Source organism: Phascolarctos cinereus, unplaced genomic scaffold (genome assembly GCF_003287225.1).
Source record: "Phascolarctos cinereus isolate Bilbo 61053 unplaced genomic scaffold, phaCin_HiC Scaffold_3;HRSCAF=262, whole genome shotgun sequence".
NCBI classification, from domain to species: domain Eukaryota; kingdom Metazoa; phylum Chordata; class Mammalia; order Diprotodontia; family Phascolarctidae; genus Phascolarctos; species Phascolarctos cinereus.
In genome coordinates, this window is record NW_027555736.1 from 122379156 (window position 1) to 122402151 (window position 22996).

Below are 22996 nucleotides of genomic sequence, written 5' to 3' on the forward strand. Positions count from 1 at the left end.
AAGGGTTCAACCTAAGATGGTAGAGTAGAGGCAGAAATTTATCTAAACTCTTGCAACATTCCTGTCCCAGCAACAATAAAATAACAGCACAAACAAAATTCTAGAGTGACAGAGCCAACAAAAAGATTGGGGTGAAACCATTTTCTAGTGCAAGACAAATTAGAAGGTTAGCAGGAAAGATCTGTTACCCTGGAGTGCTGATTGGGTCCAGAGCACAATGGTGGTTGCACCACAGCTATGTCAGCAGCAGGTGTTAGAGTTGTCTGTAATAGCAGCAGCAGAATCTTTGGGAGTTCTCAGCCCACAGATGGTAAGGGGGGTTTGACAATTGGTTAGAAAAATGTTACAGGGGACCTTTTGCTGGAACTGGGTTCATGACCCTGTTGGATTGCCCATAGATAGTTCTGGGTCACAGTTCCAGAACAGAAAGGAGCACTAGTGCTCGCAAGTAACAGGAGAGCAGGGACCTGAGTAACAGTTCCAGGACCAAAAGGAGTGATAACACTTGTGGCTGCAGGGGAATAGGTGGCCTGATCACAGTTCTAGGGAGAGAAGACTGCTTGTGATCACTCACAAGGAAGTAGAAACTCTGGTCTCAGTTACAAAAGAGAAAGGAACATTAGCAATTGCAGCTGCAGGAGAAAAGGAGATCTGGTCATAGGTCTGGGGTGGAGAGGAGCACTAACACTTGAAGCTGCAGAGGAACAAGGTTTCTTACTGGCTAAAGACAAGAACAGAGGCCAGTAGAACAATGACCACACTCTCCTTACATCATATCATCTTGGGAGCACTGAAAACCTACAGACCTCCAGAACTAACTCTGAAAACAGCAGAATGAAAAACCTGGAGCTTAGGATAGTGCCCTTCCACAGTGTCCAACTTTAACATAAAGTTAAAAGTCAAGAAAGAATGGGGGAAATGAGAAAACAAACAACACTCTTGATTTTATGGTGAAGAGGAAGATCAAGACACAAACTCACAAGTAAACAATGATATCAAAACAGCTGTAAGAAAAGCCTCAAAGAAAAATGTGAATTGGATACAAGTTTAACAAAAATTCCTAGAAGAGTTAAGTTAAAAGGGATTTAAAAAATCAAATAAAAGAGATAAAGGAAAAAAATATGAAAATATATGATAATGATGCAAGGAAATTATGCAAAGAGAGTCAACAGATTGATAAAATAGACACAAAAAAAACTGAAGAAAATAATACCTTAAAAAAAATAATTAGCCAAAGGGTAAAAGTGGCACAAAAAATTCACTAAATACATTAACTTCCTCAAAAGGAGAATTAGTCAAATTTAATAAAGAAAAAAAGAGGTACAAAAACCCACTGAAGAAAATTATTCCCTAAAAATTAGAATTGGGCAAGTGGAAGCTAATGCCTCCATGAGACATCAAGAAACAAAATCAAAAAGTGAAAAAAAAAAGTAGAAGAAAATAGGAAATGTCTCATTGGAAAGACAATTGACCTCGAAAACAGACAAAGGAGAGATAATTTAAGAATTATTGGAATACTTCAAAGCATACACACATATGTGTGTGTGTGTGTGTGTGTGTGTGTTCTATTGATGTCTTTGCCCTTTAAATAATCATTAAACATATCCATAACAAAACAAAACATATATAATTATCTCAATAAATGTGCAAAAAGCTTTTTAAAAAGTACAACACTCATTCCTATTTTAAAAACACAAGAAAGAATAGAACAAATGGAGTTTTCCTTGAACTATGATAAGTAGTATCTATCTAACAACATAAGCAAGCATTAACTGTAATAGGGATAAGCTAGAATCCTTTCCAGTGAGATCAAGGGTGAAGTAAGAATGCTTATTATCCTCAATATTGTCCTAGAAACGGTAACTATAGTAATAAGAGAAGAAAAAGAAATTAAAGGAATTAGAATAGGCAATGAGGAAATAAAACTATGATTCTTTGCATATGATATCATGGCATACTTAGAAAACCCTAGAGAATCAACTAGGAAACTAGTTAAAATAATTAACAACTTCAGAAAATTTTCAGGATGTAAAATAAACCCATGTAAATCATTGGTATTTCTACATATTACAAATATGGTCCAGTAGGAACAGATAGAAAGAGAAAGTCCATTTAAAATTACTGTAGAACCTATAAAATATTTGGTAGTCTACCTGACAAGACAAACCCAGGAAGCATACAAACATAATTATAAAACACTTTTTACTCAAATAAAGACTGATCTAAAAATTTGGAAAAATATTAATTGCTCATAAACAGGCTAAGCCAATATAATAAAAATTATAATTCTACCTAAATTAATTTAATTATTCAGTTTCATACCAGTAAAACTATCAAAACATTATTATCAGCTAGAAAAAATAGAAACAAAATTCATCTGGAAGAGAAATAGAAGTCAAGGATATTAAGAGAATCAATTAAAAAAATGTGAAGGCAAGTGATCTAGAAGTACCAGATCTCAATTGTATTACAAAGTATAATCATCAAAGAATCTGATATTGGTTAAGAAATAGAGTGGTGGATCAGTGGAATAGATTAGGTATACAATGCGTAGTAGTAAATCACCATTTATACTATTGTTTGATAAACTCACAGATCTAAGATTTGGGGATAGGAACTCAGTATTTGACAAAAATTGCTGGGAAACCTGGAAAGCAATTTGGTAGAAACTAGGTATAGACCAATATCTCATATTGTTTACTAACATAAGATCAAAATGGGTATATGAATTAGACATAAAGGGTAATATAAGCAAATTAGTGGAACATGGACAATTTTACTTTTTTCCGATCTATGGATAAAGGAAGAATGCATGATCAAAGAAGAGATAAAGAACATTACAAGGTGTAAAATGGGCAGTTGTGATTACATTAAATTTAAAGGGGTTTTCACAAACAAAGCAAGTGCAGCCAATATTAGAAGGAAAGCAGAAAACTAGGGGGAAATTTTTGTAACAAGTTTCTCTGAAAAAGGCCTCATTTCTCAAATATATGGAAAGCTGAGTAAAATTTATAAGAATATAAAACATTTTATAATTGATGAATGATAAAAGGATATAAAAGGCAGTTTGCAGACAAAGATATCAAAACTACTGATAGTCATATAAAAATGCTCTTAATCATTATTGATTAGAGAAATGCAAGTTAAAATAACACTGAGGTACCACCTCACACCTATCAGGTAGGCTAAAATGACCCAAAAAAAAGAAAAAAAAATGACAAGTTTTGGAGAGGGTGTGGGGAAATTGAGACACTAATGCACTATTGGAATTGTGAACTGATTTAACCATTCTGGAGAGCAAGTTAGAACTATGCCCAAAAGGCATTTACTCTGCAATACCACTACTAGATTTGTAACCCAAAGAGGTCAAATAAAAAGGAAAAAGTCCTATATACAAACAAAAAATATTTATAGCAGCTCTTTGTGTAGTGGCAAAATTTGGAAAATGAGGGGATGCCCATCAGTTGAGGGATGGCTGAACAAGATGCGGCATATGATTGTGACTATTGTGTTACGAGAAATGATAAGAAGATACATTCAAAAAAAACCTAGGAAGACTTATATGAACTAATGCAAAGTGAAGTAGTGAGCAGAATGAAGAGAACAATGTACACAGAAACAGCATTATTGTAAGGATGATCAACTGTGAATGAATTAGCTATTTTTATCAACAAACTGATTCAAGACAATTCCAAAGGACTCACCATAAATAGTGCAATCTACCTCCAGAAACAGAACTGATGGTGTCGGAATACAAATCAAAGTGTTCTTTTTTCACTTTATTTTTCTTGTGTCTTTTTTTCTGTTCTGTGTTTCTTTTGCAACATCATTAACAAGAAACTATGTTTCCCATGACTTCATATGTATAATCTATATCAAAATGCTTGCCTTTTCAAATAGGGGTGATGGAGGGATGGTGGGAGAAAATTTGGAACTCAAAACTTAAATTTTTTTTAAAAATGAACATCAATTCTAAACATATTTGAGAAATATTTAATGAAATAAAAAATATAATGGGGAAAAAGAATAGGAAGATGGATTGTCTTGTGCTAGGAACAGCTAGGAGGCCAGTGTCACTATACATTGAGTACATGGAGGGACACCTAGAAAGGTAGAAGGTGACAGGTAATGAAGAATTGGATGAATATAATAAGTATTTATTAAGTAAGCTATGTTCTAGGCACTGTGCTAAGAGCTTTACAAACATTATCTCAGTTTTAACACAAAAAAAGGCAATGTTATATTGGATTCTGCAGATAATGGGAAACTATGGAAGGTTACATAATATGGGGAATGATGCAGGCATATCTGTACTTAAAGAAAATTGCTCTAGCAGCTGTTTGAAGGAAGATGTAGAGCAGGAAGGAAGATAATTGAAGAAGTGAAACCAATTAGAAAGACATTGCTCTACCCAGCCATGTTCAGTCCTTTGCTCTCTGAGATCCACTCCAGAAAATCTGGATTTCGTTAAGCATCATGTGCCTTCATACAAGTAACTTTTCTCCCTTCCATGGTTTTCAATTTCTTTTTATGTGTTGTCTTTTTACATTAGCATATTAATTACTTGAAGGTAGGAGCTATCTTTACTGTTGTTTGTATTTATATTCAGTGCTTAGGACATTGTAAGCACTCTACAAACACTTGTTTACTTGTTGACTGGAATAAAGAGTACAAGTACTAAGGAATAAAAATCAAATTGCATTGATTTGTTAGCAACTGTAATAAAAGAAAGAAAAGTTTTTACTATGATCAAAAGGCAAAAGATTTTCTTTTTAAATCAACAATAACTTATCTTGAAAAACAGAGTACAAACCCTACAGGAGGCAAAATGGAGTTTCAATAGAGTGGCTTTCTTTTGTGTCTCTTTTTTGTGAAGAAGATAATATAAAGCTCTTTATCATATAAGCATTCAAGCAAAACTTATTTGTACATTGGCCATATCCAAAAATGTGTTTCTCTTTCTTCAAATTAGCACATCATCTAGTATGTCCTCTTTTTGTCACAAGGTGGATAGCATTTTCATAAATTCTTTGAAATAATCATTGATAAGAGTCCTTTAAGTCTTTCAGAAGTGTCCATTTTTAGATTATTAATGTTGTAGTATAAATTGTTTTTTTTTGGTTTTGCTTACTTTACTCTGTATTAGTTCATACATAATTCCCCAAATTTCTCTAAAACAACTAATTGCATCATATCTTATAATAGAATGTTATTTCTTTATAACCATGTCATAATTTGATCAGCTATCTCACAAATGATAAGAATCTCTTTAATTTTCTGTTGTTTTCCACTATAAGTATTTTTGTAGACATAAGCTTTTTTTCTCTTTCTTTGATCTCTTTGGTGTATGGGCTTAGATTTTCAGTCAAACTTGTTGAGAAAAAAGCATGCTTTGATTAATTTTTAACTGAAAATACAGGGGAAAAGCAAAGAATACCCTAATGTAACAGTGTTTAGATTGATTCCCCTACCCCCCTACCCATGGACCAGAAAAATTTAAAAAAAAACCTATGCAAGAAAATTCAGGAAATTGTAGTCATAGTTATATAGAGTTTTCTATCCTAATAGAGGGAAAAGAGATCACTGTCCCTTCAAAAAAAATCAATTATTTCAAGAGTCAAAAAGAGAGAAAATAAATATAAATTCAGAGTTCAGATGTAGGTTTATTTTGCTTCAATTTAACATAATAAAGAAAAGGGACAGAAAAAGAAATACACTTTGGAAAAAAAGTGAAGAAGGGGACAGAAGTTATTATTTTTCATATATGGGGCACAACAGGAAAAAAATAAGCAAAACAGGCATGAGGGGAAGGGCTAGATTTCCCTTAAACAATACTCTTCTATAACCTGAACAAAGGAGGATTGAACAAACACACAGACACCATATTTCATTATAGAAATAAAGTAAGGCAACAGGTAGGAAGAAGAGCAGTGGAAGATTTGGGGGGGAGAGGTGGAGAAGAAATAGCTACAAACAAAAAAATTCAACTATGATGGACTTAGAATGATGGGATTAAAAGGAGAGAAAGAAATTATAAATACCTACAATCAGGTGAATAAAGAAGTGGCAGAAGTGTAGGATCCAGTCATTTCAACAGTAGTTTTCTAAGCTTGATCCCATTGCCCTTATTTCTCTATTTTTTTTAATTTTGTAAATGAAAGACAATGTATAAAGAAGGGAAAACAATTAAAATAAGCTATAATTGAAGAAAAACCATGTAAATAATCATAAACATGAATATAAATCAGATAAATTTACCCACAGACAATGAGAAGGTAGCAAAGTGGATAAGAAATAAAACCTTATTTTATCATTTGTTATTGAGACACTTGAAATACTTTTTTAAAAAATCACATAGAATTAAAATAAGGCTTTATAGTAAAAATCAGATAAATTTTCGAAGTGTATCAATTATGATCTTAGACAAAGAAACAGTAAAAAATATCCATCATTAAAATAGATAATCAAGATAACTACACTATTCTTGAAGGCACCATAGATGATAATACATTATAAATACTAAATTTAAATTCATCAAATGCCAAAGCACCTAAGTACTCAAAAAAGAAAGAGCTAATAAAACTGTAGAAAGAAATGGACAGAAAAAATCATTAGAGACTTCAGTATGACCCTCTGATCGCTATACATAAGTAACAAAAAATATGAACAAGACAGATATTAATGATCAAAACAGCTTTTTGTAAAAAGTTAGATATGGGTAGAAGTTGAGACAAGATGTCAGAGAAAGAGCAGCATCTTACCTGAGCTTCCCCAAATTACCCTCCTAAAAACTTTAAATATTTCATCAAAATGAATTTAGAAGGACAGAACCCACAAAAGGATAGGGTGAAACAATTTTTGTGCCCAAAAGAATTTGAAAAGGTCTATCTCACACAGGAAAAGGGAAGCACATCCCAGGGCAAATGGTGTCCAAGAAAGCCAGAGGGAGGACCATAACCCCAAGGCACCACAGCCCTTCATAGCATACCAGCAACATAGTAGGCCAACTATAAGGCCTCTAACCCCCAGCACAGGTGAATGGCCAGACACAGCAGGCCTAGCAACCTGATCACAGCCAATAAATGACAGCAGGTCAGTGGCCAGGCCCTTGTACTCCAGCACAAAAAGCTTGAGACTATGTCCCCTGTCCCTAGGCACAGAGTTCTACTTTAAAATTCACAAAAATAAACTAGAAAATGGGCAAAACCAAAACGTCCTAACCATAGAAGGCTACTATGGAGATAGGGAAGGTCAAAACACAAATTCATAAGAGGACAGCAATGTCAAAACACTTACATACAAAGCTTCAAGGAGAAATATGAACTGGTCTCTGGTGCAAAAAGAACTCCTAGAAGGGCTTAAAAAGGATTTTAAAAATCAGTTAAGAAAAATGGAAAAGAGTATGGCAGAAACCAGGCATAGATTAAAATTTCACACCATACACCAAAATAAAGTCAAAATGGGTTTTATGAATTAGATATAAAGGCTGATACTATAAGCAAACTGGGAGAGCAAGGAATAGTTTACCTATCAGAATTATGGAGAACAGAACAATTCATATCCAAACAGGAGTTAGACAACATTATGAAATGCAAAATGGATAATTTTGATTTCATTAAATTGAAAAGTTTTTGCACAAAGTTAATGCAACCAAGATCAGAAGAAAAGCAGAAAATTGGGAAAGAATTTTTACAACCAGTCTCTCTGATAAGGGCCTCATTTCTAAAATATATAGTGAATTAGGCAAATTTATAAGAATACAAGTCATTCCCCAGTTGATAAATGGTCAAAAGATAGGAATAGGCAGTTCTCAGATGAAGAAATTAAAGCCATCTATAGTCATAGCAAAAAAATGCTCTAATTCACTATTGATTAGAGAAATGCCAATCAAAACAACTCTGAGGTACCACATCACACCTATCAGACTGGCTAACATGACAAAACAGGAAAGTGATAAATGTTGGAGAAGATATGGGAAAAGTGGAACACTAATGCAGTGTTGGTGGAGTTGTAAAATGATCCAACCATTTTGGAGAGCAATTTGGAACTATGCCTAAAGGACTTCAAAAATGTGCATACCCTTTGACCCAGCAATAACACTTCTAGGGCTGTATCCCAAAGAGATCATACAAATGGGAAAAGGACTCACATGTACAAAAATAATTATAGCAGCTCTCTCTGTGGTGGCAAAGAATTGGAAATCAAGGGAATGCCCATCTGTTGGGGAATGACTGAACAAATTGTGGTATATGAATGTAATGGAATACTATTGTGCTATAAGAAATGATGAGCAGACAGACTTCAGAGACACTTGGAAAGACTTGTATAATGCTGAGTGAAGTGAGCAGAACCAAGAGAATGTTGTACACAGTAACAACCACATTGTGTGATGACTACACAGCTTCTACATTAAAGGAATAGAAGGTTTAGAATATGATATTCCAGAAGGCAAAGAAATTTGGATTACAACCAAGAATCACCTACCCAGCCAAACTGAGCATAATCTTTCAGCAGAAAAATGGAAATTCAATGAAATGAAGGACTTTTAAGCACTCCCGATGAAAAGACCAGAGCTAAACAAAAAATTAGACTTTTAAATGCAAGACTGAAGAGAAGCATAAAAAGGCAAAAAGGAGAAAGAAAACATAAGAAATTGAATAAGGTTAAATTGTTTATATCCCTACATGGTAATTCTTAACAACTCTATCATTACTAGGCCAGTTAGAAGGAGTATACATAGAAAAAGGGTGTGGGTAAAAACTGACTTTGATGTTAGGATATAAAAAAAAAATGAGGGTTAAGAAAGATTGGGAGAAAGGGGAAAGGAGGTGTAGAGGTAGAGAAATTTTCTCAAATGAAAAGGCATGAAAGACCTATTATAGTACAGGGGGGAAAGCAGGGGTGAGCATCACTTGAACCACACTCTCATCAAATTTGGCTCAAAGAGGGAATAACATACACACAGCTGGGTATAGAAATCTTTCTTACCCTATAGAGAAGTAGGAGGGCAGGGCAACAAAAAGTGTGGGGGGTGGCTAATAGAATTGAGGGCAGATTGAGGAAGGTGGTGATCAGAAGCAAAACACTCTGGTTGAGTAGGGATAGGGTAAAAGGCAGAGAGAGAGAGAGAGAGAGAGAGAGAGAGAGAGAGAGAGACAGAGACAGAGAGACAGAGACAAAGAGAGACAGAGAGAGACAGAGAGAAAGTATAAAGTATAAATGGGGTAAGGTTGGAGGGAAATACACAGTAATCATTACTGTGAATGTGAATGAAATGACCTTGCTAATAAAATGGAAATGGATAGCAGGATGCATTAAAAACCAGAATCCTACAATATGTTATTTACAAGAAACACATTTGAAACAGAGTAAAGGTAAAAGGATGGAGCAGAATCTATCAGGCTTCAGCTGAAGTTAAAAAATATAATAACAGGGGTGGCAATAATGATCTCAGACAAAGCAAGAATAAAAATAGATATAATTAAAAGAGATAAGGAAGGAAACTACATCTTGCTAAAAGGTACCATAGACAATGAAGTAATATCAATACTAAACATATATGCACCAAATGTATAGCATACAAATTTTTAAAGGAAAAGATAACAGTTACTTGAGGAAATAGTAAAATTATACTAATAGAGGACCTCAACTTTTCCCTCTCAAAACTAGATAAATCTAACCACAAAATAAATGAAAAAGAAGATAAGGAGATCAGTTGAATTTTAGAAAAGTTAGATATAATAGACCTCTGGAGAAAATTGAATGGGGATAGTAAAAAATACAATTTTTTTTTTCTAAGAGGTACATGTAACTTACACAAAATTGACTTGTATAAGGGCATAAAAATCTCACAATCAAATGCAGAAAGGCTGAAATATTAGATGCATCCTTTTCATATCATGATGCAATAAAAATCACATTTGATAAAAGACCATGGAAAACTAGATTAAAATTAATTGGAAACTAAACAGTTTAAACGTAAAGAATGAGGAAGTCAAAGAACAAATCATTGAAATGATCAATAATTTCATTAGATGACAATAATGAGACAACATATCAAAATTTATGAGATGCAGCCGAAGCAGCACTTAAGGAAAAATTTCTACCTCTAAACGCTATTACACCAATAAAGGAGAGAAAACAAACAAATCAATGAATTAGGCATACAACTAAAAAAACAGAAAAGGAACAAATTAAAAATTCCCAATTAACTACAAGATTGGAAATCCTGAAAATCAAAGGTGAGATTAATAAAATTTAAAGTTAAAAAAAATGAAATAATAAATAAAACTAGGAGCTGGTTTTATGAAAAAAAAAATAACAAAGTATATACACCATTGATTAATTTGACTTTAAAAAAGAAGAAAACCAAATTACCAGTATCAAAAATGAAAAAGGTGAGTTCACCACCAATAAAGAAGAAATTAAAGCAATGATTAGGAGTTATATTGTCCAATTCTGTGCCAATAAATCTGACAATCTAAGTGAAATGAATTTTTAATCAAATATAAGTTGCCCAGATTTGCAGAAGAAATACAATACTTAAAAAACTCCATCTAAAAAAAAAAGATATTAACCACCTCATCAATGAACTCCATAAGAATAAAATCCCCAGAGGCAGATGGATTCCCAAGTGAACTCTTTTTTTTTTAAGGACCTTCAATTTTTAATATGAGGATTTGATCATTGAAGCAAGAGGTTTAATACCAGGGCTAAAAAGATAAATGATATTTGAAGCAAATAATATAAGGAATAGTGCACTGCTCCATTCATCTCCCATTTATCTGTCTTGTTATCTAAATATCTAATCTCTCCAGTCTTTGTCTTATTGTCTCATTCTCCCATTCTATCTTTCTTCTCTTTTATCTAAACCACTTTCTAAACTTTTAACAAAAGGAAAGCCCTAGCACATCAAGATACACAATATATAAGGGGAATGAAAAACACAGAGCACAACTCTGACTCTTCTGTTGTGGTTCAGTCCAATTCTTTGTGACCCCATTTTAGGGTTTTTGTGACTCCATTTGGAGTTTTCTAGGCAAAGATAACACCTCACACCTATCATATTGGCTAATATGACAGGAAAAGGAAAATGATAAATGTCGGAAAGGACTTGGGAAAATTCAGACATTAATGCATCATTGGTGAAGTTGTGAACAGATCCAACTATTCTGAAGAGCAGTTTGGAACCATGCCCAAAAGACAATCAAACATTGCGTACCCTTTGATCCAGTAATACCACTACTAAGTTGGTATCCTGAAGAGTTTTTTTTAAAAGGGAAAAGGACTTATTTGTACAAAAATATTTATAACAGCTCTTTTTTTGTGGTGGCAAAAAATTAGAAATCTAGAGGAATTGTAAACTGATCCAACCATTTTAGAGAGCAATCTGGAATTATGCCCAAAGAGTTATTAAGCAGCCTATATCCTTTGATCCAGCAATGCCACTAGTAGGTCTGTTTCCAAAGATGATTAGGGGAAAAGGAAAAAAAAAACTTATCTGCTCAAAAATATGTATACCAACTCTTTGGTGGTGGTAAAGAACTGGAAATTGTGGAGATGCCCCTCAATTGGGTAATGGTTAACCAAGCTTTGGTATACAATTATAACAGAACACTACTGTGCTATACAAAAGTATTAACTCATTGATTTTAGAAAAACATGGGTAGACTTACATGAGATAACGAAGAGTGAAATGAGCAGAAAAGAGAATGTTATATACAGTAACAGAAATATTGTTTTAAGAACATCTTTGAGCAACTAAGTCATTTTGACTATTATAAATAGTCAAACTAACTACAAAGGACCTATGAAGAAAGGTGCTATCTGTATCAGGAGAAAGAACTCATAAACAGAAATACATATAGAATTTTATACATACACACATACATACATACATACACACACATTAGTGTCTAATGGCAGCCCTCTCTATAGTGGGGGGTGGGGTGGAAGGGAGGGAAGAAAAAAAAGGAAACAAAAAAGAAAGTTACAAGATAACTTTATTATGTATTTTAAAGGAATAGCAAATTGTACACAATACAATTGCAGCTTCATGTGCAATCATTTTTATTCTACTATATTATGAAAAGCTTGTTTTATTTAATAAATTAAAAATTAAATTGAAACAATTAAAAATAAATTTAAAAAGACTGAATTTTGGTGAAAATATTATTCAGACTTTTATGGAATATGTGTGTATGTAATACCAGAAAAAAGAGAATGATTTAATAAACAAAAGGTAAGGAACATTTTTGTCAAAGAAAATGAAAAAAATATACCAATATTATTGGGACGTAGAGAATGTATTTCTTCACAGAAGATTATCTCTAAACACTTTCACACACAACAGAAAGAAACAATATATCAATGGATTGTGTAAACAAATAATTTTAAATAAAAAATCCCCAAATAAAGAAAAATTATTAATTCTGAAGTACTGAACACAATTGGAGTAAAATGTTAATTGATTAAAAGTGATCTGATATTAAACAAATAATAGACAAACTATTGATAAATTTATTATAAAATGGAGGAAATTCAAATTAACAAAATCAGAAAGGAGAATTCACAATGGATGACAAGAAATTAAGATAATTGTTAGAAATAATTTGGTCTATTCACATGGTGTGTAAGTTAACCTATTCTTTTAGAGCCAAACTGACCAAAACACCAATGGGCATAATACAGATAATACTAGGCAGAATTAGAAAAAAAGATAACAAAGTGTTTTAGGAGAAACCAAAAGGTTAAAAGTCTCTAGAGAAGTAATGATTAAAGTATCAGGAATGAGTATAGGTACTAATCTCATCAGGTCTCAAACTATATTATAAAAGAGTAATAATAAAAAAAATGATATTGAGTTAAAAAAAGAAAAGTTGGCCAATGGAATAAATTAAGTACATAAGACTCAGAAACAATGAAGCAACATGTACAAAAATATTCAAAGCAGCTCTTTTTGTGGTGGCAAAGAATTGGAAATTGAGAGGATGCCCATCAATTGGGGAATGGCTGAGGAAGTTGTGGTATATGAATGTAATGGAATACTATTGTGCTATAAGAAATGATGGACAGGCTGACTTCAGAAAAACCTGGAAAGACTTACATGGTCTGATGCTGAGTGAAGTGAGCAGAACTAAGAGGACTTTGTACACAATAACAGCCACGTTATGCAATGACTAAGATTGTTAAACTGAACCCTTCTCAGCATTACAAGGATCTAAGACATCTCCAGAGGCCTCAGGATGAAAAATGCTGTCCACATCCAAAGAAAGAACTATGGAAGTCGAATCGCTATCACTTATTTTTACCTTCTGTTGAGTTTTGTTTCCTCTTTCTGATGATTCCTCCTATTGGTTTTAATTTTTACTTACAACTTCAGTAATGTGAAAATATGTTTAATGGGTATGTAAATATAAAGCCTATATCAGATTGTGTGCCGTCTTGGGGGGGGGGAGGAGGAGAAAAATTTTCAACTCAAAGGCATATGGAAGTGATTGTTGATAAATCAAAATAAATTAATTTTAAAAAATAAAAAAATAAAAGAAACCAGAAATAAAAAAAAAGAAAAAAGAAACAATGAAGCAAATAGCACAGTATTCAATAAATCAAAGCATAATGATTACTTTTGTTAGAATTCCCAATTTGAGAAGAAACTGCTAGATAAACTGAAAAATAATTTGGAAGAAACTGTCTTTAAAGAAGTATCCTATGCCATATACCACAATATACTCCAAATAGATAAGTGATCTGTATATAAAAGGTTATATCATAAAACAGAGGCAAATGGAAGGAAACAACTATCACAACTGTGGTAGGAAGTAGTCTGTCACCAAATGAGGGACAGAGATTATAGACGATAAATTGAAAACTTTTGAATACATAAACCTGAAGAGATTTGGTACAAGCAAAAAAAAAATCATGATTAAAAGAGAAACGGTTTGCTAGAAAAAATATTTGTACCATATTTCTCTGATAAAAGTTTGACATGAAAGATTTATGGAAAATTCATACAAACATGTAATATAAGGGCCATTCTCAAATAGTTATCAGAGGCTGTTAACAGACAGATCACAAAGGAAGAAATATTAACTATCAGTAACCATATGAACAAAAAAAATGTTCCAAGTAACAAATAATCACAAAGATTCAAATAATAACAACTTTAAGTTCAATGTCACACAGATTTTTTAAAGATAAAATGCCAATTTTTGAAAGTATTGTAGGACAATTCACCACTACACTGTTGGTGTAGTTATGAAGTGGTCCATCTATTCTAGAAGATAACACAGAAATATTCTCTCAAACTCACTAATCTAGCAATACCCTCTGATCCAGTGATACCACTATTATCCATAATATTCAAAAAAGAACAAAGACGAAGGGAAAATGCATATGTACAAAATTATTTATAGCCATAGTTTTTGTTGTAGTTAACTGGGGAAAGGTGGGGTCCATCAATTGTGAAGTGGATATATAAATTGTAGTATGGGAATATAATGAAATATTACTGTACCATAATAAATGTCAAATATAACATAGAAAGAATGTCACGACACTTGTATGAACTGATGTAGCATAAAGTGAGAAGAACTAGGAAAACAAAGTCATCCAATAGCCACAAGATATAAAGAAAGAATAGAGAACTCTCAGTTACATAGTAACCAAGCATGATCTCAAAAGAAGGATGACAAAGGAGGCCTCCCAGACCTTGGCAGAGAGGTGATGAACTAGAAATGCAGAATGAGACACTCATTTTCAGACATGGCAAATATATTGATTTATTTGACATAACTAGTTGTATTTGTAACATAGGAAGTTTTCCTCTTTACTTAGATTGCTGAGTTAATGGATAGTGATAAAAATGCCCAAAGAAAAAAGAAGGAAAAGAGCATCAATATAACTGTTAAAAATGAACAGATGAAAACAAAAGATAAGTTCAGAAAGGAACACAACTAAGAGGATGTTGTTACTACTTTGTGAAATTTAATATGCACGTACATTCGAATTGTATTTAACAATACAGTTCACAATTAAGTACAGATCTCCTTTTTTGTTTTTTTCTTTGTATATTGAAATTCCTCTGTTTGTGGATGTTTAAGTTCACAATAAAAAGTTAAAATAGAAAGTACTAGAGTCTTCTTACATATGTAACATTTGTGTATACATATATGTTGTTTTTTTATTATCTCCAAAGTACTAAAAATATTGTTAATATTGATAAATAACTGGCTAATCATGTTATTCATGTCCTGCTCCAGAAGATTCAGAAGCTTTTTGTTGCATCTAGGATAAAATAACAATGTCTGTGTTTGATATTTCCACCCCTTTTACGTTTGGCTTCAACTTATCATTCAGGATCAAATTCTATCTCCCCGTTACACATTTAACTTCCAACAAAATTAGACTATGTATTGTTTCCCCTGTTGGACATTCGGTCTCCTGGCTCCGTGTTTTAGTACCAGCTCTCAACCCTGCCTGGAAAATCCCCCCTCCTTAGCTCTGAATATTGATATCTATCTCTATTCAAAATTCAGCTCAAATATCACTTTCTGCATAAGACTTTTTCTTCTGCTTGCTTTTGCTTCCTTCGGACACCACATTATTTTTTTTGTCCTTACCTAGTGCGTATGTATATATGTGCATACACATATATGAGTACATCTATTTGCATATGTGCTTATGTGTATATATATATATATATATATATATACATATACATATATACATATACATATATGTCTTGTGGGTATGTGTTGTGTGCATATTTACACAGGTATATGTTGCATTGACTCGATAGAATGTAAACTCCTCAGAGGTAGCATTATTTTCATTTTTTCCCCTTTAATATCCCTGGTGCTTTGCACATACTCTGCACTTAATAAGTGCTTAGTGATTTGAATTAATTAAATCATAATGATTTATTATGCTTAGCATTAAATATAAGTAGATTTAAGAAAGCCCAGGTAAACATTACTGAGAAGTGTTTAAACAATCACTTGTACTCCTCTTACTAGGAAGTGGGCAGGAATCTACAGAACAGTCAGAAAAGTCCACATTAGGATTTTATGGTGTCACATGAAGGCTCTTCTTGATCTCAAGTCCCCAGAGACATAGTTTGCTCCTGGAAGGCCTGCCTGCCTATTTGCTTGCCTGTTCCTTTGCTATTACCACCAAGTCTCTTTCTTCCACTTGGGTCCTCTTACTCAAATCTCTCTGAAGAAAGGGAGGAATGTTTCTCATTTCTCCTCTACCCCAAAGTGTCTGGGGTGGGGGGGAAGAACAATTTTAGGGGAATTTGGTACTAGAAATTACAGGAACAGAAGCAGTTTAAAATAATAAACTAAAAAAAGTTAAAAAGCTGGATGAAATCTAGAAAATGATATATTGCATCTAACCAATTAAGCATTAATTAAGCTCCTACTAGGTCCCAGGCACTGTGCTAAGTACTGGGGTTACAAAAACAAAAGTGAAGTAATCCTTGACCACAAAGAGCACATGTTCCACCCCTTTTCTATACCTATTATATTTCTATTTTATACTATACAGAAATAATAATAATAGCTAACAATTATATAGCACGTATTTTGTGCCAGGCACTATACTAAGCACTTTATAATTGTTATTTCATTATTTCATTTGATTCTTCCAACAATCCTTTGAGGATAGGTACTGTTATCCCCATTTTACAGACGATAAAACTAAGGCAAAGACTGGTTAAGTGACTTGCCCAGGGTCACAAGCTACTAAGTATCTAAGGATGGATTTGAACTCTGGTCTTCCTGACTCCAGGCTCAGCACTGTCTCAAGTGTTCCACCTAGTTTCTTCATTCCAAGGTTCCAAACCAGATCTCTATCCAATATAAAGTCTGTAAGCATTTGGCAGGTTTATGATTTGTTTTCCTAATAAGAAGAGGCAAAATCAACCAGTTATTCTTAGATTTCTTTAGTAAGAAGATTTGAATTCAGACACTAAATGCTTGACCTAGGGAAAGTCACTTAATCATTCTCATCCTAAGGTTCCTCATCTGTTAAAAAGAGAGAGAGAGAGAGAGAGAGAGAGAGAGAGAGAGATAATAGCAATAATAGGGTTGTGAGGATCAACTTATTTAGCAAATTTGAAAGTACTCTATAAATGGTAGCTTTTATTAACAAACCTGATTTTTTTAAAATTTCTGCAATATACATTCTGAACCACAAACTAGGTACTCTGTCTCCTGATCTTTTTGCAACTGTGACATTGACTGCCATTACAGAGTACCATGTCCTCCTCCATATCCATTCTGGAAAAACTCAAGGAGGACAGAAAAAATTCAACTCCTGAAATTAACTCTATTTTTTTTACATTAAAAATTTTCACTCTCTAAGTCACTCCACCCTTGCTTAAAAAGAAGATAATTACCCCTGTTTTCTACTGGGTTCACTGAGGTAATCAAATAGGTAAAATGAGTTAAGCAAATTTAGCTCGCATAGAATTAACATTTTATTAATTTTCTTTATTTTATATTATAATACATGTGTTTACTACATGTATTTGGTGCAGTGGCCTAAAGTAAAAACATCAAATAATGTGTGTTTATACTGTATCTGTGTAAAGCATACAATAAATGTGAAGCTCTTATGGTCAATGGCCATTCTGAACATGGTTCTAGAGTCACAATTTCATCCTTTCTGTAAAATGGGAATAATAATGCCTTCCTTACCTAACACTCACTTTCACTATAACCAACATCTTTATCTTGTTGTCTATTCTTGAATGCCTGCCCTGGACTGCCCCTACCATCTGCCCTCTCTTCTCCTATACAACTTAGCTAACAGAGTCTGAAATAAAATATCCAATGTCAACTAGATCTTCTTCATTAAACAACACACCTTTCACTCTTTCCTGATTGACTTACTGTCACACTGTCAGTTCCATACTCTTTGTCTCTTCTGGCCTTCTCTCCAACATTATCGTTGCCCCGTCACTTTCAGCAGTAGACCTCACCTCATACTTTACCAAGGAAATTGAGACCATCAATAATGACTTCCCTAGATTCCCCAATTCTACACCACAAATCCTTCAACATCATTCTCTATTCCCTCCTGGTTACTTGAATGCCAGGAGGGAAATAGCCTGGACCCTGACGAGGCCAATATTTCTACCAATACCCTTGAATCCACGTCATTCTAACTCCTCTCACATTTTATTCCTTTATTTGTCCCCTTCTGTTTCTAAATGCTTCTCTCCTTAGTCAATGGCTCCTTACCTGTTGCCCATAAACTTGTCCATATCTCTGCCATCCTTAAAAAATAAAACATTCCACTCCTCTCAAAAAAAGAAACTTCATTTGATCCTGATATCATTAGCCTCTACTATCTCATATCTTTACTCTCTTTTGTAGCCAACTTCTTAGGGAAAAGTGTCACTGAGTCTCACTTCTATTTTCTTATATCCCATCTATTTCTCAACTCCTGAAGACTGGATTTCCAAAATAACCACTGAAATTGCTCTCTTCAAAGTAACTAATGATTCCTTAAGTATGAAATTTCACAGGTTTATCATCTCTCCTCCTTCTTGAGCCATCCGCAACATTTAACACATTTCACCATCCCCTCATCCTGGATACTCTTTCCTTCCTGGTAGTTCATTTAATGCTCTTTCCTGATTTCCTCCTTCCTCTGTATCTGAGTTCTGCTTTCTAGTATCCTTTGATAGATCATCTTCCAAGTCTTGCTGTCAATACATTCCAGCCTTCTAAGCTAGACCTTCTTATCTTCTCTTCCTACACTCTGTAAGCAGCTCCCATGCATTTGATTAACCTGTCTCTGCAGATGACTCCAAAATATAGATATCCATCTCTTACCTTTCCCTTCAACTCCAGTCTGAATCACTGGCTACATGCTAGATGTAGCACATCTCAAATTCAACGTGTCTAAAGAAGAACTTATTATGTTTTCCCTGGAAATTTGCCTTTTTCCTAACTTTTCTATTTCTATTGAAGGTATGACTTCCCCAGGTTTTCAACTTTGTAGTCATCAGAGCCTTTTTACTCTTCCTTAACACTAATATCCAATCAGATGACAAGTCTTATTGGTTACACTTTTATAATATCTCTTATTTGAATCTCTAACTAATTTCTAGTCATACATCCATCACTCTTAGTTTCCACCCTCCATCACCTTTTACAAAGGGCAGCTAGGTGGCAAAGCGGGTAGAGCACCAGGCCTGGAATCAGGAAGACTCATCTTCCTGAGTTCAAATCTGGTCTGACTATTTCTAGCTGTGTGACCTTGGGCAAGTCAATTAACCTGATCTCCCTCAGTTGCTCATCTGTAAAAATATGCTGTAGAAGGAAATGACAAGCCACTCCAGTATCTTTTCCAAGAAAACCCTAAATGGGGTCACAGAGAGTTGGACACAACTGAACAACAAAACCTATTTACAAAGAGTAATCAATTAGTTTCCGAATCAGCCTCTCTTTGTCAAGTCTTTCTCCTTCTGTAATCCTTCTTCAACACAGCTGCTCAATTGATAATTCTAAAACATAGGTGTGATCATGTCATCCCCTTGTACAAGACTCTCTGTCACTACAGGACAAAATTTAGCTTTTCTGTTTATTTTTTTTAATCCCTTCACCATTTGGTTACAACCTTTTTACAACCTTTTAAAGATTGGTTCTAATCTTTTTACAGATTTCAAGTTGTATCCGTTAGTCTATATTTCAACTGGCCTAGCCTACTTGTAGTTACTTGCATATGATATTCTATCTCCCATATCAGAGCCTTTCTCCTGGGAGGGATACTCCATGTCTGAAATACTCTATCATTTCACCTCCAACTCTTGGAATCCTTAATTCCCTTCAAGAGTCACTTGAAGTGTCACTTCTTACTAGCTATCTTTTCTGCCTCTACCCCCATAATTCTTAGTGGACTCCCTCCTTCCGTAATTACTTTGGTTTTACATTGTGTGTGTGTGTGTGTGTATGTGTGTATAGATATAGATATAGATATAGATATAGATATAGATATAGATATATATAGATATAGATATAGATATAGATATAGATATAGATGATAGAGATACAGATACATAGATATACATATAGATATCTAGATAGATATAGATATAGATACAGATACATATATATACATATATATACATATACATTTACATATACATATACATACACATACACATACACATACACATACACATACACATACACATACACACACACACACACATACACATACACATACACATACACATACACACACACATACACATACACATACACACACATACACATACACATACATACACATACACATACACATACACACATACATATACATATAGACATACATATAGATATATAATTACTTTTTTGCCCTCCCCAGCAAAATATAAACTGTCTCAAGTTAGGGATTTTTTTAATGTTTTTTGTCTTTTGTATTCCTAATACACATAGTAGGTGTTTGATGAGTGTCTACAAAACTGAAATAATTTGAAGTTGCTATAAAGATTAAATTGTATAATGTGTGTGAAAGTAGTTCAAAAGTTTTAAAATGCTACAGAAATGTCAGTCTATTATAGCATTGTTGTTGTTACTATGAGTACCACTGCTCTAATTTGGAGCCACAACAGCCACACCATTTAGTTCTGCTGATTTACAAAATATCACTCATTCAAAATACTTTGGTACAAGAATGAAACAGGCCAATGAGGCCAGGGCAGAAGAGTTTTGTCCTGATTGTGTTGGTCAGGCATTTGGGTCTATTTTATCATCCTCTGGCCTATAAATGTGTAGAGTGAGTGGATGATTGATGGACCTCATCAAAGGCTCTTTGGGTAAGAGAATGGTTCAATCAGGAAGTCATAGAAGTAGTCCAAATATGTTATTTTGAAACTCTGCCATTTTTTCAGGCCTCCCTTTAAACTAGTCACTCTGTCTCTGCTGGGTGCATATGATACTCTTAAAATAGGCAGATACGATGGCATCCTGTTTTGGGTATAGTATATAATTGTTGTTGTTTTTGTTGTTTTAACTAGCATTTATATAGTCCTTAATATTTGCAAATAGCTTTACAAATATTAACTTATTTAATTCTCACAACACCCCTAGAAAATAGATGTTACTATTAGCTCCATTTTACAGATGAAGAATTTGGGACAGAAAGAAGATAAGTGACTTGCCCAACGTCACATATCTAGTGTCTGAAACAGGTTTTGAACTCAGGTCTTCTGGATTCCAAGTCCTACACTCTATCCATTGTAACACTTGCCTTCTATCTTTAGCCACTATATTTAAGTGGGAGAAGTAATGTGAGATTTACTGGTATTTGTGAAACTACCCATTTGTGGTATTGCCATCGAATCCACAGTTAGAAATGGAGTGATAGACTCAGGATTCTGGTGGGTAACAGAGAGCATGGGTGTGATAAGCTGGCATACTTGGCTGTCTCCTTTATCTGTTTCCTTAAGCTGTCAGCCATACCTATAAATAAGATACCTAAGATAGTGAATTGTGCCTGATTTCCCATTACAGCTTAAATAACCACTTGATATCAGAGCTAGAGGAAGATTTCAAGATTTCCAGGTTTAACCTAATTTTGTAGAAGAGTAAACTAAAATCCAGAAGTGATTTGATCCTAACATTTTAAGATTTGCAAAGTACTTTATCAACATTTTCTCATTTAACCTACAAAATATTGTATGATAAGTACTACATAGGTATTATTATCATTCCTATATTACCATAACCATTTGTTAGGAAGATTTTTTTTCCTTCCTTTTAGTATGTTCCCCCTAAGTCATTTCTTTACCAAGCTAAGTATCCCAAGTTCTTCTAACTGATTATCAGATGGTATTATCCTGAGGCATTTGACCATGATGGTTGACTTTCTTTTGAAATTCTCCAGTTTATCAATATCTTTGATAGAATATGACATCCTGAATCAAGAACCTTAATTTTGATGTGATCTGACTAGCGTAGAGTATTATGGACCTATTATTTTGCTGTTCCTTGATATGCTATCTTTCTTAAAGCAACTAAAAATTTCATTAGCTGTTTTGGCAACCATATCACAGTGTTGACTTAATTGAGTCACACCTCCTTTGTCTTATACTAGTATATTTATTTTTGCAATCCAAATACAATAAAATATTTATCTCTATTAAATTTCATCTTATTAAATTTGGCCAAATTTTCTGGTCTAACAGCATAATTTTGAATTCTGATTCTGCCATCCAAAGCATTAAGTAACCTAACTAGCTTTGAGTCATTGGCAAATTTGATAACTATGCCATCTATGCTTTAGGTCAAATGATTTCTATAGGATTGTCCATCCTTTTGTATCATCTTCTGTTGCCTGCCCTTATTTCCAACTTCATATATGACTTTCTAAAATCTAAGGTGATCAATGAGTTCCCTTTATCTTGACAAAAGAATTCTCTTTCCTTCTCTTCCCTTCCCTTCCTTTCCCTCCTCTCTTCCTCCTCTTCCTCCTCCTCCTCCTCCTCTCACTGTCTCTCTCTCATTCAATTCTTTAACATTACTAACTTTCCTTGAATTTTAATTCATGACATCCTTTCTCTCCTGCCTCTGAACCATTAGAAATCTATTTCCCTCAAATTCATGGTGCATGCTGGATAGTATTTATTTTTCCCTCTTGTAGCACAAACTCAAATATGGGGTTTCCTCCATTTTCATTCAGTACCCAGTATTTCCTTGTTGGTGAAAATCAAGTCTAGACATAGTTCCCTCAATGCTTTATCTACCTTCTAAAGGATGAACTTTTCCTCAAGCCATGACAACAAACTACTCTGTTTTTGACAAAGAGATACCTTAGACAGATGTTCAGATAGCTCACATCTCCTGTTGCTATTGTGTCACATGCCAACCTTGTGATCTACTTCCCAAACCACGTTGTTTCCCCCTTCTGTCCAGGTGGTCTATAGTATATTATGCTCACGATATGGCTTCTGTTTCTGTATCCATTGATCTTAACCCAA

The 22996-nt window shown here is 33.8% G+C and overlaps 1 protein-coding gene across 1 annotated transcript in view; it reads right to left on the reverse strand.

Moving 5' to 3' along the window:
• Nucleotides 1–22996, reverse strand: part of AGBL1 (AGBL carboxypeptidase 1) — a 910143-nt gene that overhangs the window by 328211 nt on the left and 558936 nt on the right. The window lies entirely within an intron of this gene.